The following is an 18,279-nucleotide window of genomic DNA, read 5'->3' on the forward strand; positions in this document are numbered from 1 at the left end:
GGGGTAACACAATACCTGCCTTTGTTTTCTCTATAACAACCCTATAACTGTGGGGATTGGGTTTGGCTCATAGGTAATCAATGCTGGTTATGAAGCTCAGTGGTTTAGATTTGGGTTGATTTTCGACGGTGGCGGTGGAAATGAATCACACACACACACACACACACACACACACACATCTCTTTGTGATAAGAATATATTTTAAGTCCTCTAGAAGAATATTATTTCTTTTTTCTCTCTTGAGTAATTTGGGGACGCCTAGGTTACTCTTGCGTCATGCCGGCTAGGTTATATCGTGGGTGACACCACTATAAATATTAATACGTGCAGTATATGACGTATGTTTGAGGCCGTCTATGACTATTTCAGTTAGGTTTGTATTGGCAAGGTGATCCGTGGAAGTACTTACGCCTAGTAGTCATGAGTTGGTTATGATTTGTGCCTGTTTGATATTTGTGGGATTAATTTAATAATTAATTGGGCTTATATTTTCAGGTGATGAAGACTATGGGAATTGAAGAGTTTACTTTGGAAGAAATGTCTTGGTTCATCACATTTCATTTTTGGCAAGCATAGTAGCTTGCAACCTTAGCAAATGATTTTTCCATTTTGAACTTTAGGAAAGATACATTTATTTATGTGGAATTTATTAAAGCCTATGGCTTTACCCTAGTCCCAATATTTGACACTCTATTTTTGTAAAAGAAGAGTGCCGTGCTCTCTAAAAAGCACATCTTGTCTATTTTGGGGGCTATGGCCTAATTTTGGTGGAAAGAAAGCTAATAAAGAAATACTCGTGTGGGGAGAGGCCACGCACAAGAGGGGGGAAGATTGCACCCAATATGGTCTATTGAGCTAAGTATTTTAATTTTGTTAAGTGTTTGAATTTCAATTGATTTGATTTAGTTGAAGCTTGCAAAGCAATGGTTTTTATGGTTGAATCAATTCTTGTGAATTCTCTACTCTTCCACAATCTATCCTAGAATAAGATTCCGGTTGCAGTGGTATCAGAGCTTGGGCTAGGAGATTTGTGGAGAAGGTAGGAAAGGGCTTCAACTTCTCAAAAATCAAGAAAGTGCAGGAATTTATCCAGTGGACAGAAGGGTGCTTTGTAGGTCTTTACCCAAAGGTCAAAGATTCAAAACTAGATCTACTCTCAAACCCACTCACCACCCTGCAAAACCATCCCTCTCTATCAAAAAGTGGTTTTTCCAAATACTCAATGAAATCAAAATCTGACCGCATGGATGAAATCCTCAGCCAAAAACCTCACAGTATTCTTTCAGAAATCAGAAAGCTTCAAGCACTAGCAAATCCATAATGGTGGATGGAGCACATTAATCAGTGTAAAAGCCATCAAAAAATTCTCAAAAAGAAACCCAAGAAGGAGGCGCACGGCGGCAGCCTGCCGGCACAAAACGGTGAGTGGGAGTGATTTAAAAAAATCCAAAGTGCCTAATCCTCCATAAGCTTAATCACTTCTTAATCCAAATCTTACGTTTCCCAATCCCCATACAAGTCACATCACCTTTTTGGAGCCTTTACTTCTCCTATTTTCAAATTTGAAGAGAAATACAAAAGGTTTCCAAATCTGAAATTTCTGGGTGCAGAAAAGTGATTTACAGGTTTTTAAAGGCTTAAAAATTGCCTAGAAAAGGCCAAAAAATTCCAAAATCATTTCTGAAAAATTGTGAAAAATTTCAGAAAATATTACAGAGATTGGGCAAGGTTTACAAGACTGTTTCAGTAGGTTTCAAAGTGTAGAAAAATTATTTCATCAACAATTCGACTAGCCCAAGTCTCGTGAATCACGCGGAATCGTTCAAGATTTGTTTGAAGCGATGAGAATTCAATTTAGCCATTGAACAACGTCTTTGTTTAGCTTCAACCAAGATCAAATTGCGAGAGAAAAACAAGATAAGTACTTACATTTGCTTTATTTATTTACATCAAATAAAGTAAAATTTTATTTATCTACATCATTTGCACAAGCACTATGGCAGATTTTCCTATCTCGCCATCAATTCAAGAGCAACTCCTTTCTTTACAACATCAAATTGTAGAAGAAAGAGAGAAGCGTATTGAATTGGAGAGACAGCTCACGAGTCGTAGATGCAAGCGTGACTCTTCGCTATCTTTTGATGATGAAGATGACACTATTCAAAGGGCTGTAAATGCTACATTGCAAGCACAAAGGTCACAAAAAGAATCCAAGATTAGTTAGAAAGCTTTCACATTTCAAAATTATGACGGAAAGAAGGATGCTAGGGTCATTCTAGCTTGGCTTAGTCAACTAGATGACTATTTTTCAGGAGAAAAATTTTCAGAGTGATAAGATTAAATGTGCAGTCAGTCATTTGGTAGACAGCGCAGCTTTATGGTGGAGTGTAATAAAGCAAGGTCGTGACAAGCCAGATTCCTGGAAAAGATTTCAATGGCTGGTTAAAAAGCATTTTTTACCCTCACAATTCAAGTCCAAAGTTAGGCACCAATGGGACACTTTGCATCAATTGGAAAAGGAAACTATGTCATAGTATGTAGAAAAGTTCTGGGATACTTTATTACAGGTGCAGGTTGTGGATAGAGTCAGCGAGAAGGAACAAAAGAGGAAATTCATATCGGGCCTTAGATCTACCATTAGGGCCGATGTGAATATGTTTCGACCTCATTCACTATCTTCTGCAATATCTTTGGCAGCTAATTCTGAACGTAAAAATGGTTTTCCTAAAGAGATTAAAGCACATGAGGGAACTTCTTCTAAACCATTTACTAAATATTTTTATGCTTCAAAGAAGATGTATAAACCAGGTTATGACAAAGGCAAGGACGAGGCTAAAGGCAACATGAGTACCAATAAGAAAGTCAATGGTGGAAAACCGAAGACATCTACTATCAAATGTTTCAAGTGCCACAATGAAGGTCACATAGCACCGAATTGTCCGGAGCGTATCAAGAATTCAACACCAGCAGTAGCTCGAGTCAATATGATTGAAGAAGATGACAATGACGAAGAATCATTCAAGCAAGAGGGTAATTCTGATCCAGATTATTCAGAACAAGAAGGTAAACCTCATGTTCATTCTTTGCTTAAAATAAAAGGAACGATAAATGGACATGAAGTTCTTATTTTGCATGATGATGGTAGTACACATGATTTCATTTCTGAAAAGGCACTTAGAGCATTAAATCTTCATTCTTCACCTACGCACTATAAAGTCAAAGCAGCATTTACTGGAATAAAGTATAATTGCATGCAAGAAGTGAAAGATTTGGATTTATGCATCAAGCCTTTAATAGAAAAGAGGGATTTCTTAGTTGCACCTTTACAAGGGGTAGACATAATTTTGGGTATGCCTTGGAGACACAAGTACAATCCTATTATAGACTATGACACTCATAACATTTCTCTAAGAAAGGACAATGAAAATATTATCCTCCAGTGTCAAGTCAAATGAGAAATGAGTCCTTTGTTGAGTCACACTCAAGCAAAGAGAGCTCTAAGAAAAAGAGACAAGACTTATATGGTATGGGTTAACCAGCTTGATGCTGAGTTTGACACATCCAAAAGTCCAAAGTTTGATCTTTTTATCTCCAAATTTAGTGACTGTTTCATGGAAGATCTACCTCCAGGATTACCTAAGTCTAGGCATGAGGATCATAGTATTGACTTATTGCCTGGAAATTCTCCGCCTTGTAAAGCTCCCTATAGAGTCAACAATTTAGAGCAAAAAGAAATCCAAAACCAAATAGAAGACTTGCTAGAGAGAGGCCTTATTCGACCTAGTAGTTCACCTTTTGGAGCTCCAGTACTTCTTGTTAAGAAGAAGAACGGAACTTACCGAATGTGTGTAGACTACCGTGCATTGAATAAGATTACTATTAAGAACAGACATCCTATTCCTAGGGTAGATGATCTTCTTGACAAGCTTAGCGGATCAAAGGTCTTTAGCAAGATTGACCTAAAGTCGGGGTATCATCAAGTTCGTATGACTCAATTTGACATATTCAAGACATCTTTTAGAACCCAAACTGGTCATTATGAGTTTTTGGTTATGCCATTTGGTTTGACCAATGCTCCAGCTACTTTCAGCCATATGATGAATCGTATATTCCTTAAATTTCAAAGTTTTGTTATAGTGTTCTTTGATGACATTCTTATTTTCACAAGAGCATGAACAATACTTGGAACAAGTGTTCAACCTTTTGAGAGAAAATGAATTGTATGTCAATCCTGAAAAGAGTTCTTTCTTTCAAGAAGAGATTGAATACTTAGGTCATATAGTGTCGGCTGACGGGATTCGTGTAGATCCTAAGAAAATTGAGTGTATTGCTTCTTGGCCTACGCCTAGAAACATACATGATCTTAGATCTTTTCTTGGCCTATGTAGTTATTATAGGAAATTCGTCAAGAATTTTGCTTGTATTGCTCATCCTTTGACTGAACTCCTTAAAGAAAGCTAAAAATTTCAATTGGATTGAAAAGCAAGATAAATCTTTTGCAACACTCAAGAATGCTTTAACACAAGCACCAGTTCTTACACTACCTGATTTTCAAAGACCATTCTTTATAGTAGTGATGACTGATGCTAGTGGCAAAGGATTTGGAGCTGTTCTTATGCAAGACAACCATCCTATTGCTTATCAAAGTAGAAAGCTTAAACCTACAGAGCAAAATTATAGCACATATGACAAGGAATTAGCAGCAGTACTGCATGCTTTGAAAATCTGGAAGCATTACCTAATGGGTTCTGAATTTCTTATCAAGACGGATCAACAAAGCATTAGGCATTTGCTTTCGCAACCCCTTATTTCAGATAGGCACATCAAATGGGCATCTTTCATTCAAAGTTTCCAACCTATGATTCAATACCAACTTGGAAAAGAAAATGTTGTTGCCGATGCTTTGAGTCGAAGACCAAATATCAACAACATTTCCATTATTGAAAGTGAACCATTTGTACCGTATGAAAGAAACTTATGAAGTTGATCTAGATTTTTTCTGAAATATGGATTAAATTGCGTGAAAACAATTGGACACCTCAAGGAAGTTATTCTCATAATGATGGCTATCTTTTATTTGAGAAAAGATTGTGTGTTACTCAACCTTATAGACAACTTGTCTTGGAAGAGATGCACCAACCACCATTTGTGGGACATAGAGGAGTTTCCGCAACACTTCAAGTAGTTTCTCAAGAATTCTTTTGGCTTCATTTGAAGAATGATGTAGCTAAATTTGTAGCTGAATGTAACATTTGCCAAGCAATTAAAAGCTACAAAGGCAAAGCTTTAGCCCATTTCAGATAGACCATGGGAACAAGTGCTATGGACTTCATTACTGGCTTCCCTACTACTTCCAGTCATCATGACATGATTTGGACAATAGTGGACAGGTTTAGTAAGCAAGCCTATTTCATTCCATGTAAAAAGACACTAACTTCTCAGCAAGCCGCAAACATATTTGTTAAGAAAATCTTTGTTCATCATGGACTACCCAAAGTGATAGTTTCTGATAGAGATTCTAAATTTTGTAGTCACTTTTGGGTTGCCCTTTTCTCAAACTTAGGCACTAAGTTAGATTTTTCTACGGCTTTCCATCCGGAATCGAATGGACAGACCGAAGTTACAAATAGCACTATCTTAGATATGCTTAGAGTCACAAATAGCACTATCTTAGATATGCTTAGAGTCTATGTTTCCCAGCAACCTAGTGCATGGGATAAGTACATACACCTACTCCAATTTGCTTATAATAATACTCCTCATACTGCTACTGATCGAGTTCCATTTGAGATTATCTATATGGTAGAGCTTTACCTATTCCGGCCACTAGACTCTCTCATAAGATTGAAGCTGCCGACCAATATGTTAGAGACTTTGATCGCATTTTATCTGAAGTGCGTGATTGTATTGCAAGAGCTCAAGAGAAGTATACATCTCAAGCAAATAAGAAGCGTAAAGATTTTTCATTTCAAGAAGGTGATTATGTACTTTTGAGAATTGAAAAACGTCGATTAAAGAGTGTGGAAAAATTCCCTGCAGTTAAGCTAGCGCCTAGATATTATGGGCCATTTAAAATCCTTCAAAAGATTAATGATGTGGCCTATAGACTAGAGCTTCCATCTAATTGGAATATCCACAATTCTTTTCATATCCATCTCTTGAAACCTTTTCGAGGAACACTTCCTACTCACCCAACATATGAGGAACCACCTCTTATTGAAGGAGAGGAAGAAGTACTAGTTCCTGATGCTATCATTGATCAAGAGATAACAACAACAAGAACAGGTAATCAATACTTCAAGCATCTTTTGACTTTTAAGAATCATCCTCAAGAAGATGCTAAATGGATGCCTGAGAAATTTTTTCGAGTTTACCCTGAAATTCTTCATTCTTTTCAAACCCAGCAAATCCGCAATTGAGGACAATTGCAAACTCAAGCAAGAGGGATGTGATGAGAATATATTTTAAGTCCTCTCTAGAAGAATATTATTTCTTTTTTTCCTCTTGAGTAATTTGGGAACGCCTAGGTTACTCTTGCGGCGTCATGCCGGCTAGGTTAATATCGTGGGTGACACCACTATAAATATTAATACGTGCAGTATATGACGTATGTTTGAGGCCGTCTATGATTATTTCAGTTAGGTTTGTATTGGCAGGGTGATCCCTGTAAGTACTTACGCCTGGTAGTCATGAGTTGGTTATGATTTGTGCCTGTTTGATATTTGTGGGATTAATTTAATAATTAATTGGGCTCATATTTTCAGGTGATGAAGACTATGGGAATTGAAGAGTTTACTTTGGAAGAAATGTCTTGGTTCATCACATTTCATTTTTGGCAAGCATAGTAGCTTGCAACCTTAGCAAATGATTTTTCCATTTTGAACTTTAGGAAAGATACATTTATTTATGTGGAATTTATTAAAGCCTATGGCTTTACCCTAGTCCCAATATTTGACACTCTATTTTTGTAAAAGAAGAGTGCCGTGCTCTCTAAAAAGCACATCTTGTATATTTTGGGGGCTATGGCCTAATTTTGGTGGAAAGAAAGCTAATAAAGAAATACTCTTGTGTGGGGAGAGGCCACGCACAAGAGGGGGGAAGATTGCACCCAATATGGTCTATTGAGCTAAGTATTTTAATTTTGTTAAGTGTTTGAATTTCAATTGATTTGATTTAGTTGAAGCTTGCAAAGCAATGGTTTTTATGGTTGAATCAATTCTTGTGAATTCTCTACTCTTCCACAATCTATCCTAGAATAAGATTCCGGTTGCACTCTTATATCATATCTTGATTGAATTAATCTTCCCATGTAAAAGATTTTTTTGAATTAGATGAACTCTCCTATTTGTTTTCTAAAAAAAGGGGAGTGTTAAATCTTGAACTGCCTTGTTGGAAGGGTCAAGTTTGGTTTTGGACTCTTTTGGCAATGTGAAACCTATTTTGGGTTTTTCAGCTACTAATGCTAGTGGTTCTGTTTCTTTCCTGTTTGGAGTCGGGGTTATGACCCCTAATTTTAGCGAAAGGCCCTGTCCATTGTGGGGCTTTGCTTGGTGTGTATAGCACTTCATTGATATGGGGCTGACGCTCTGTAGTATTAGGTGATCTGGTTCTATGGTGGAGATCTTGGTGGATGTGGACCAGTGCATTCAGTGGGTGCAACATGTATTTCACGAGCTCTTCTTCCTATTTAAGTAGAGGTGAGTGACCTGTTTACTCACTTAGTCTGCATCTTGCTTATTGTCATGACTCTCCTTCTTGCATCCTGTGTGGGAGACCTTCCAACTAGGTGCTTTTGCTTTTTCTTTTTCTTGCTCTCATGTAATTTCATCTCCATCTTTAAGTGGTGCTCTAGCTTGAGTTCTGTTCTAATTTCTGATTTGGTTATATAGAATTTTTCCTGTATATAGAATTTTTCCTGTATATAGAAAAATTTATCATAATGATGGTTCATCAGCATGATGGGGCTCCACACCAGTTCTTTTACACTCTTCCTATTACTAGGATAGGGTTGGCTTATTATGTTGCAAAGATTCTCTAGAGTTAGCATTTGATGTAGTATACAGAGGGGCCATTTCTAGTTCTCTCTGCTAGTTTTAAGAAACTAATTGTATCCCATTATAAAATACATCTCATGATTGGAAAGAGTCTTGCTGTTTTTTTGAGATTTGTTTACAACATAGGAGATGGTGGGGCTACCTTTTATAGTAAGTGATAAAATAGTCTGGCTTAGATTGTGGAAATTATTTTTCTACATATCACTTTTATAAATAATATCCTTTGTGTGACTGTATTCCTTGATTCAGCTTGGTATATGGCATTGTAGGGGGAAGATACCCCATAGAGGTTTTTTCTAGGTATACTAGTACTCTTCTGCCTGACTCCTGGCTAATAGCTGGATTCATGGCTTGTTCCAAGGCTTGATGAGCCTGCTAATATGTGGCAGGTGATTGCATAGATAGGGTATAAAGATATGGGTGTTTATCTTGTAGGTAAAATGGATTTCTCTGGTTTACTGACCATGATATTTTCTAACATCATCTCTTAGAATGCAAATGTGCATGGATAGAATGATTATCTAGAAACTCTAGTTAGGTTGATTGTCTTAGTTATCGGGTTCAAGGAATAAACTCACACAAGCTTGAAAAGCTAATAAACCTATGGAATATGAAGTTTTCTGTTAAAACTTTTCTCTTACCTTTTCGGTTTTTAATGATGATTGTGGAAACAAGGTTACTTTAATGACTAGCCTTTTGGTGTTACACTATAATATAGATAGTTATAATGAACATGTAATGAAAAATGCCCATTTTAATATTATAGATGAATGTTTTGTTTACATGCTTAATGGGCTACTGAAACATTGCTAGTTTGGGACTGCATAGAACTGAATGGCTCTGAATTATATGGGGCTAGTTAATTCACTTGTCTGTACTCAGGCAAGTTGAGCACCTCTGGCTATGCTGCAATTTTTGCTGCATACCTACTTTTAGTGGTAAAGAATTACTAATGGTAGATTGGGAGAAAGTTTTTTCTATAGCATACAGGGTATTCTGGTTAAAATAATTTAAATACAGGTTTCCTTTTAATAGTAATCCTAAGTGGATGGTATGTTTCTGCTCACATGGGCATTGGTCTGAACTGTTTATATTTGAACAGCTATGAACTGTTTATATTTGAACAGCTATGAACTGTTTATATTTGAACAGCTATGAACTGTTTATATTTGAATAGCTATGAATTGTTTATATTTGAACAGCTATGAACTGTTTATATTTGTTTATATTTGAACAGCTATGAATACTCATTTGGATGGTCCAATTTCAATTTTAGGGAATAATCTCTGGCATAACTCACTAAGGTGGGTTATGGGTTTCCCCAAAAATTTGGGAGACCATTTGCCCTATACCTATTAATATCTTTTGTTGGTTTTTTATCTTTGGTTTGGAACATGTCTCTAGATAATGCTATGCTACTAATAATGTAGTTTCTGACTATGGCTGTTAAAGGTCAGATTTGAAGTTTGTAGCACTTTCTGGCCAAGTGCTCCTACTCTAGAGGGTAAATATAATAAAATAGCCTAGTGCTCATTTTTTTTAATATTGAGACTAGCCTGGTACAGATCATAATGGCACTTACTTAGCTCTGTTGAGCTAGTTCTCCATATGTATGCAGACAATGTTTACACTCCTACACATGGTGTAAGCTCACTCAGCCTTTATTTTTCAGAGTTTGATTCTCTGTTTTTGGACAGATTTATAATTTTTTTAAAAAAATATGAATGAGTTAAAGTTAAACAATAAAACATTTTTAGGACAGGATTGCATACTCAGATTTGGAAACTTATAATGGAACATATAGGGTAACTCTGTAAAAACTAAAGTAACTTTGCCTCAATTGGCAGATTTCTTTACAAAACATAAAAATTCTTTTTTCATTAAGAAAATATGAAGCATTTGTATACTCTACAGGTACATCTTTGGTGTTTTTTGTCCATACATTAAGGTAATACATTTATATAGAGAAATTGGAACTGTAGATAAGTCAGCATATTTAGGCTTGGCTTAGATTGATAATAAGGAAGATTGGAATTTTTTGGATATGGTATTCTCTCAATGCTCCTTGATTGATTATTGGCTGCCTTGATTGGGTACAACTTGCTATTTTGATATAACTTGTTTCAGGGAATTTCTTAGAGATCTATGACGTGTAATTATGAGTGACATTGATGTGACAAGTGGCTGAGTCCCATGACACTTGCAAGACACATCCAGACTAACACATTTGTGTAACAGGACTCACCTTCTCTGGATTGCATGTGTGAAAAAGGGTTTCTCTGCTGAGGATTTGCCTTGGCTTGTTGTGTTTTTTCCTCTCACTAGATCTAAATTTCATCTTGAAGTTTTACTTGAGACGACTCAGTGCTCCAAAGACATGATGTATTACACAGATGATGAAATATATCATGTTTCCATTCATATCTTGAGTATAGAGTGTCTTTTGAATTTGGTATTCAGCTGCTGTAGGTATTGTATTATGTTTAAAAAGAAAACACACACTCTAGCTACAGGGGCTACTCTTTCGGAGATAGTCCAGATACTCAAACTCAAACTCTTTATACCTCAGCCATATACAATTCTCGCTATCATTGTGCTTTTAGCCGATAGTCTTAAAGATTGAATTGTATGCTGATTGAGGTTGGAGCTTGGCTCACAGCCGTGGTGCACTTAGGTTAGCTGATTTTAGGAAGTCGAGCTCCAATAGTACCTTTCCTTTGACTAATACTCTGTTGTATATCTCATAGATTTTACCCCTTTTCAGAGGGGCATAGATTCCTTCTGACCATTCATCGTCAAAGGCCTGCCAACATGTTTTGGCATGCACCGAAGAAGCATAGGATATTATCATATCCTCGGTTTGCGAGATAAGAGCCATGCCAACATGGCTCTCTTCTACAACTCCTGTGCTTTAATGATTGGGTTAAGCTTTTGACTGAGCTAGATAAGGATAAGGAAAGTGGGATTTTGGCTCTTTCTTAGCATATTGGCAAAATCCCTACTTTTACAAAAACCCTTCATGTGGATCTTACTGCCTTTGCTGCATCTGGGTCAGAATTGTCTAATTTCCTCAGAAGAAGGCAATGTGGTTTGGAACTTGCTTTTGTTTTTGCTCCAACTGCTCCGATTATACCTACTACAAGGGGGTATCTTTGGGAGAGACCTTGCAACACTTGAAGCTATGAAGGCTTTTCAACATGATCTATGTGTTATGATAGATTCAATGCTTTTGGAAATAGTACCAAAAGTCTCTAAAGTCTATCCCTTTCTGCCACCTAGACAGATTGAGGTAGAGTCTACTGGTGTTGCACATCGTTTATGGACACTGACTAACAAAGGTTTTCTAGCCCCTATCAAAGCTGAAACCTGGATGTTTTTGGCTAATCTACCTGCATCCACTCTGGAGGGCTACAAAAATCAAGCTCTTAAGGGTAAGCAATTTTTGGATCGGGGAGAACTCATAAAATCTCCCTTCTCCATACACTTCTTGGATCTCTTAAGTGCTCCTCTCCGGTGGGGATGTATGGGAGGACCAAGGGACCTATGAACTTCACAAAAGCAGGTGCAAACTACTACACTCAAAGAATGTCTAGAATGTACACAGGCCCTATCTCAAGTGTGCCTATAAATTTTTGGATCCACAAGCCCCTTGTGAATCCAGTATCATATGGTTTGATCATGCAATTTGGTTCATACTCAACCATCTAGAAGACTTGTTTCCTGACAAAGATGTTGTTTTTCACCTATCTCTTCTCTGTTCTTGGCTTTGAGAGGGCAAGCAAAGAATCTTGTGATTACACAGATTGCCTTCATTCACTTTCATGAGGCAATGCTGGAGATTCTTAAAGAATTGCACAGTTCAAAACTTGGTAACTTACTTACTAACTATGGCCAGTTTAAAGGGGTCAGTATGACCCATGGGTTACTTTCCCCATTCATTGACACTAATTCCTCCTCTACTTCCCCTCCTAGAAATATTTTTGCTATTTCTAGTAGCACCCCTAGTGCTTTTACTTCTTTCTTATCTCTTGCTGCTCTTCTAGAGGAAAATCTAAATCATATACTTTTAAAGGAAGGGGACGTGGGTTCCCTGTCCATAATCTTCAAGATCTGTAATCCTCTATTTTACATTTGTTTATTTCAAGTCCGCAAGGGACCCACTGGAAGATGGGCTCTCCGTACTCCTGAAGATAATCCAACTGATTCATGTTTTGTGCATTGCCTTTTTGCTAATAAAATCTTTGAATTTGTCTCTCTAAGGAAGATTTTTTCATGTGACTGATATGATTCTAGGGAACCATGACTGCTTGGAGAGGATTAGAATTGGTTGGAAATATAGTACTCCACTTAAGCATTTATTTTGCAGGACTGACTTCCTTTGTATGGGTAAAATCCCTCCTTGTTTTTGTAAAGAATTTTTGAAATTTACTACTCCTTTTCGGGATCTTGGTATGCATGTCTGTACTACAGACTTGAACCTTCTTGAAAATATTGATTTTAGGAAATTGTTAAAACAAGGGCTCAATCATATACCTCTTGAGCCTTTGAACCCACATTTGGCTATTGGTGCCCTACTAGACTGTGCGGCTAAAATTGTTGACAAGATCCAACTAGAGCCAAAGATTCAACTTGCAATCTCATCTTCTATTCCTGGTATTTTCATGGGCTTCATTGATAAAATCCCTAAAAAATGGTTATCTAATGATAGTTCATGGATAACATCAGATATCTTAAAAGATTTCTACTTGATTTGCTAACAAATTTATGATAATTGGGCTGGATAAATCCCCAAATAATGTTTCTTTTATCCGTAAACAGTTGGCCTTTTTAGCGGCTAAAAAAAGACTAGAGGGATTAGAGTTTTATACTTATCATACTTTTGTACTCCTCCATGAGAAATTGACAGAGAAGGGTTTGAGTTATCCTAACTCCAAGCTGCGTGTACTCTTTCCTACTTTCAAAATACATAAAAACAAATTTAGATGGATTTCAAATGCATCTTCTTGTGTATTCATTGACATCACTAACACTATCACTCAGACACTAAATCTCATCATGCTAGATTTCCATAACCTAATTTGTGCACGGAAACAAAAGGATCTGTTTACTTTCCTTGGGATCAACACCAATACCTTCTGGGTGGTTCAAAACTCAACTGAGGTACTGCTTAATCTATCTCAAAAACTATCTATTCAATATATACGGGGCAGATATCACTCAATGCTATGAAAATATACCACTAACCGGTGATTCATGATTGATTAATATTTTAAATAAAGTATGTGATTTAGTGTTTGAAAGAAGAAAAACCTTGGTTTTTCAAAAATCACTGTCTAGAAATGCAAAATGGGTGAAAAAATCTATTTTATCTTTTCCTCAAATGGATAATTATGAGTTTCAAGATGTCTTGTGCTGGTTGTTTAACCATAACATTGTTCAGCTAGGAGACCAAGCTTTCAGACAAATGAAAGGTATCCCCATGGGATTCTCCTGCTCTCCAGTAATGTGCAATTTATATTTTGCCTTTTTTGAGTATAGCTTTTTTGTTAAGAATGCTTCTATGCAACATAAGGATATAGTGGAAAAGCTTAAGCATTCTTTTAGATATATGGATGATATTTTAGGAGTAAACTATGTTGAATTTGAGCATCTTTTTAAAGATATTTACCCCTTGGATATTATATCCATAGAACCTACCTATCTACAGTTTTTGGATTTTGGAGATTCCAAATTCATCACAAAAACTACATATCTAAATTTAGAAATAATCTTAGATCCTCCTTTTCTCGGAGAGTATTCTACTAAATTCTCATGGAAACGGGATAAACTACCTATGATCCCAGCAAAGTTTGTCAAGAGAAAAAGTAATAGACCTTTCATACAAGCCAGGAATACTATCCTGGGACCATTTCACTTGGTTGTGTATTCATGTTTAGATGTATTTACTGCCTTTGAAGATGTTTCCAAACTAGTAAATAAGTTTTGTTCAAATGGGTTTCAGAAGGCCGACATAATTAATTTGTTGACTAACAGTTTATCTTCGAATGATTGGCCAGGGCTTAGGTTTAGATGTATTCATGTTTAGATGTATTTACTGCCTTTGAAGATGTTTCCAAACTAGTAAATAAGTTTTGTTCAAATGGGTTTCAAAAGGCTGACATAATTAATTTGCTGACTAACAGTTTAGCTTTGAATGATTGGCCAGGGCTCAGGTTCAGCCCAACAACTCTCATTTCTCTCTAGGCAATAGGCCCATACTCTTGGGGCCTACTGCCTCAGTTAGAGTATGGTGCCTGGGTACGGTTGGGCGCATGCACACACACACACACACACACACACACACACTTGTTTATGACTAAAAACAACAATTTTTAATGCCTCCATATTGGGGCTTTGGTCTATTGAGTGTGAAAACACTTTATGGTTTAAACAGGCCTTTTTTGGAGTCATCTTTCAGTTCCTCTCTTTCTGGCGTAACACAATACCCGCCTTTGTTTTCTATGTAACAACCCTATAACTGTGGGGATTGGGTTTGGCTCATAGATAATCAATGATGGTCATGAAGCTCAGTGGTTTCGATCTGGGTTGATTTTCGACGATGGGGCGGTGGACATGAATCTCACACACACACACAACACACAAACACACACACACACACACACACACACACCTCTTATATCATATCTTGATTGACTCAATCCTCCCATATAAAAGATTTTTTTGAATTAGATGAACTCTCCTATTTGTTTTTTTAAAAAAGGGGAGTGTTAAATCTTGAACTGCCTTGTTGGAAGGGTCAAGTTTGGTTTTGGACTCTTTTGGCAATGTGAAACCTATTTTGGGTTTTTCTGTGGGGATCTTATTGGTGTTTAGCACTTCATTGATATGGGGCTGAGGCTCTGTATTAGGTGATTTGGCTCTATGGAGGAGATCTTGGTGGTTGTGGACCGGCGCATTCAGTGGGTGCAACATGTATTTCAAGAGCTCTTATTCCTATTTAAGTAGAGGTGAGTGACATGTTCACTCACTTAATCTGCATCTTGCTTATTGTCTCATGACTCTCCTTCTTGCATCTAGTGGGAGACCTTCCAACCAGGTGCTTTTTCTTTTTCTTTTTCTTCCTCTCATGTAATTTCATCTCCATCTTTAAGTGGTGCTCTAGCTTGAGTTCTGTTTGATCCTTGTAAACCTAATTTTTGATTTGGTTGTATAGAATTTTTCCTGTATATAGAAAAAATTCTCATAGTGTTGGTTCATCTGCATGATGGGGCTCCACACCACTCCTTTTACACTCTTCTTGTTACTAGGATTGGGTTGGCTTATTATGTTGCAAAGATTCTCTAGAGTTAGCATTTGATGTAGTATACAGAGGGGTTGTTTCTAGTTCTCTCTGACCTGCTAGTTTTAAAAAACTGACTGTATCCCATTATAAGATACATCTCATGATTGGAAAGAGTCTTGCTGTTTTTTTGAAATTTGTTTATAACATAGGAGATGGTGGGGCTACCTTTTACAGTAAGTGATAAAATAGTCTGGCTTAGATTGTGGAAATTATTTTTCTACATATCACTTTTATAAATAATATCCTTTGTGTGACTGTATTCCTTGATTCAGCTTGGTATATGGCATTGTAGATGGAAGATACCCCATAGAGGTTTTTTCTAGGTATACTAGTACTCTTCTACGTGACTACTGGCTAATAGATAGATTCGTGGCTTGCTCCAAGGCTTGATGAGCCCACTAATATGTGGCAGGTGATTGCATAGATAGGGTATAAAGATATGGAGGTCTATCTTGTAGGTAAAATGGATTTCTCTGGTTTACTAAACATGATATTTTCTAACATCATCTCTTAGAATGCAAATGTGCATGGATAGAATGATTATCTAGAAACTTTGGTTAGGCTGATTGTGAAAGATCCCTGTCCCCACCGCGCAACGAATTTTGGGGTGCTAGCGGAAGTAGCACTTCTTGCACGGGGCAGGGTCCCTCACTCGGGGCCTCGCCCACGTATATCCAGACAAGAGACTAATCCCTCGGTTCTTCCAAAACCGACCTGGAAAAAACTCCCTCACTCGAAAAACACGGGCGATTCCTCCAGGATATTTTTACTCTAATGTAGTCAAAAGCCTTAACTAACTGAACTGATTTGACTGAACCCATAGTCCCATAGTCAGATCAAGGAAAAGATTGCACTTTGATCATAGAGACCAACACTTTTTTCCTCATTGAGAGGCACAACGGTTGATTCTTTTCCATTGAACTGGGATTTACTTCATCTATCGTACCATAACAGAATTGAGTCTCATTTTAGGGATCCATCAGTCCAGCCTAACCCCATCCAGTCCCGTGGGTTAGCCAACCGCCCAACCACTATAGTGATGGGATCCAATTAAGAATTTGGTTAGGTTTTGTCCCGTGTACCAGGGAAAAGAGTTCCCATGCTCCCTAGCTGGATATTCATGCAAACTTCGAACTAGTCACACCACTTACACACCCAATATAAAATTGCCTTTTTCACAGATTTAGCTATTTTTAAAACAATCTTTTAATGAAACTATGGTATCACTGATCATAGACCTCCAAAATATCTGTTTGAATCCTAATTTCTAATTTTTCCTTTATCGGTGTACCTATGGCATCATTGGCAACCAGAACGCTCACCACCTGTCCACTTAGGGGCCTTTTTTATAGTTCCTAGCTCATAGTAACTGGCAATATTTTTACTTATAAAAATCAAAATGGAATCTCCGTTGAAGATCAGCAAGATCAACCACCAATAGATTCATATAAAAGAGCCATGCACTCATCCGTTGAGGACCAGCAAGGTCAATCAACTAGATCCATGCCTAAATTAAGAAAACAACTCTTACTCCTTGTTCCAATATCTTCCCCGATGCACATTTGGGTATCTTCGGTGACCTAGAGCCCGAGCACCGTATGGTCAGCACCCTCTAGGATCCTTCATAGGTCACCTAGCGCTTCACTCATAGGCCGCTTCCTTGGTCCCTCATCCACTGTACTGGAAGCTCACCAATAAATCGAACCGAGTCTGGTCAAGAACGTGGCCAACCTTTCTATGTGAGACGTCCTCCATTGACTCTCCGTCAGCTGTTGTAACTTTATCAGATTAGGTATCCACGACCTCATTCACAAGATGGTCAAAATGCTTCCCTAGCATTCTTGACATAAAACAATCATTTAAAAATAGGTCATAAATACAGTTTCTATAACGAACTCTCGTCTTTCCATATTGTTCCACATCAATTCTCATTTATTTCATATGTATTCCCATTCTCATCACGTCATTTTCCATCTCATCATCTCTTTTCTCATTTATCCGCATCAGATCTCATCCACTCGCATCTACCCATATCCACATCTCATCACATCATATTCGTTCACATCACACATCACATCTATCTCCATTTACATCACATCACATTCATTCATATCCATCACATTCATTCGTCCATATCCACCACATACATTCTCATAACCATCCCATCACATATATTCTATCCACATTATATCACATCACTTCTATCCACATCATATCTCATTCATACACATCTCATATCATTCATCCACATCCATCCAATAGTTCACATGTACGACTTCTCACATCTATCCATACATTCATATCTATCACTTCACATCCACATATATTCATGTCACATTACATCTCTTTACATCACATCACATTCTTTCACACATACACATCTATATCCATTCTTTCACATACATCCACATCCATTCTTTCACATACTCATTCACATCCATTCTTCACATACACATTCACATACATTCACATCCATTTTTTCACATACTCATTCACATCCATTCTTCATATACACATTCACATCCATTCTTTCACATACATCCACTCACATCCCATATCATTCATTTACATCCTAATTCACATGACATCACATCTCATCCATTCATTCACATCTATCTAATTAACATCACATCTATTTACCTCACATCTCATCACCTCTATTCACATCACATCCATCACATCTATTCACCTCACATCTCATCATCTCTATTCACATCACATCCATCCATCCATTCATTCACATCTATCTGGTTCACATCACATCTCATCACCTCTATTCAAATCACATCCATCCATCCATTCATTCACATCTATTTGATTCACATCACATCTCATCACATCTATTCACCTCACATCTCATCACCTCTATTCACATCACATCAT

The sequence above is a fragment of the Cibotium barometz genome, chromosome 31 (assembly GCF_041138505.1).
Source record: "Cibotium barometz isolate CiBa-2024 chromosome 31, ASM4113850v1, whole genome shotgun sequence".
In the NCBI taxonomy this organism is placed as follows: domain Eukaryota; kingdom Viridiplantae; phylum Streptophyta; class Polypodiopsida; order Cyatheales; family Cibotiaceae; genus Cibotium; species Cibotium barometz.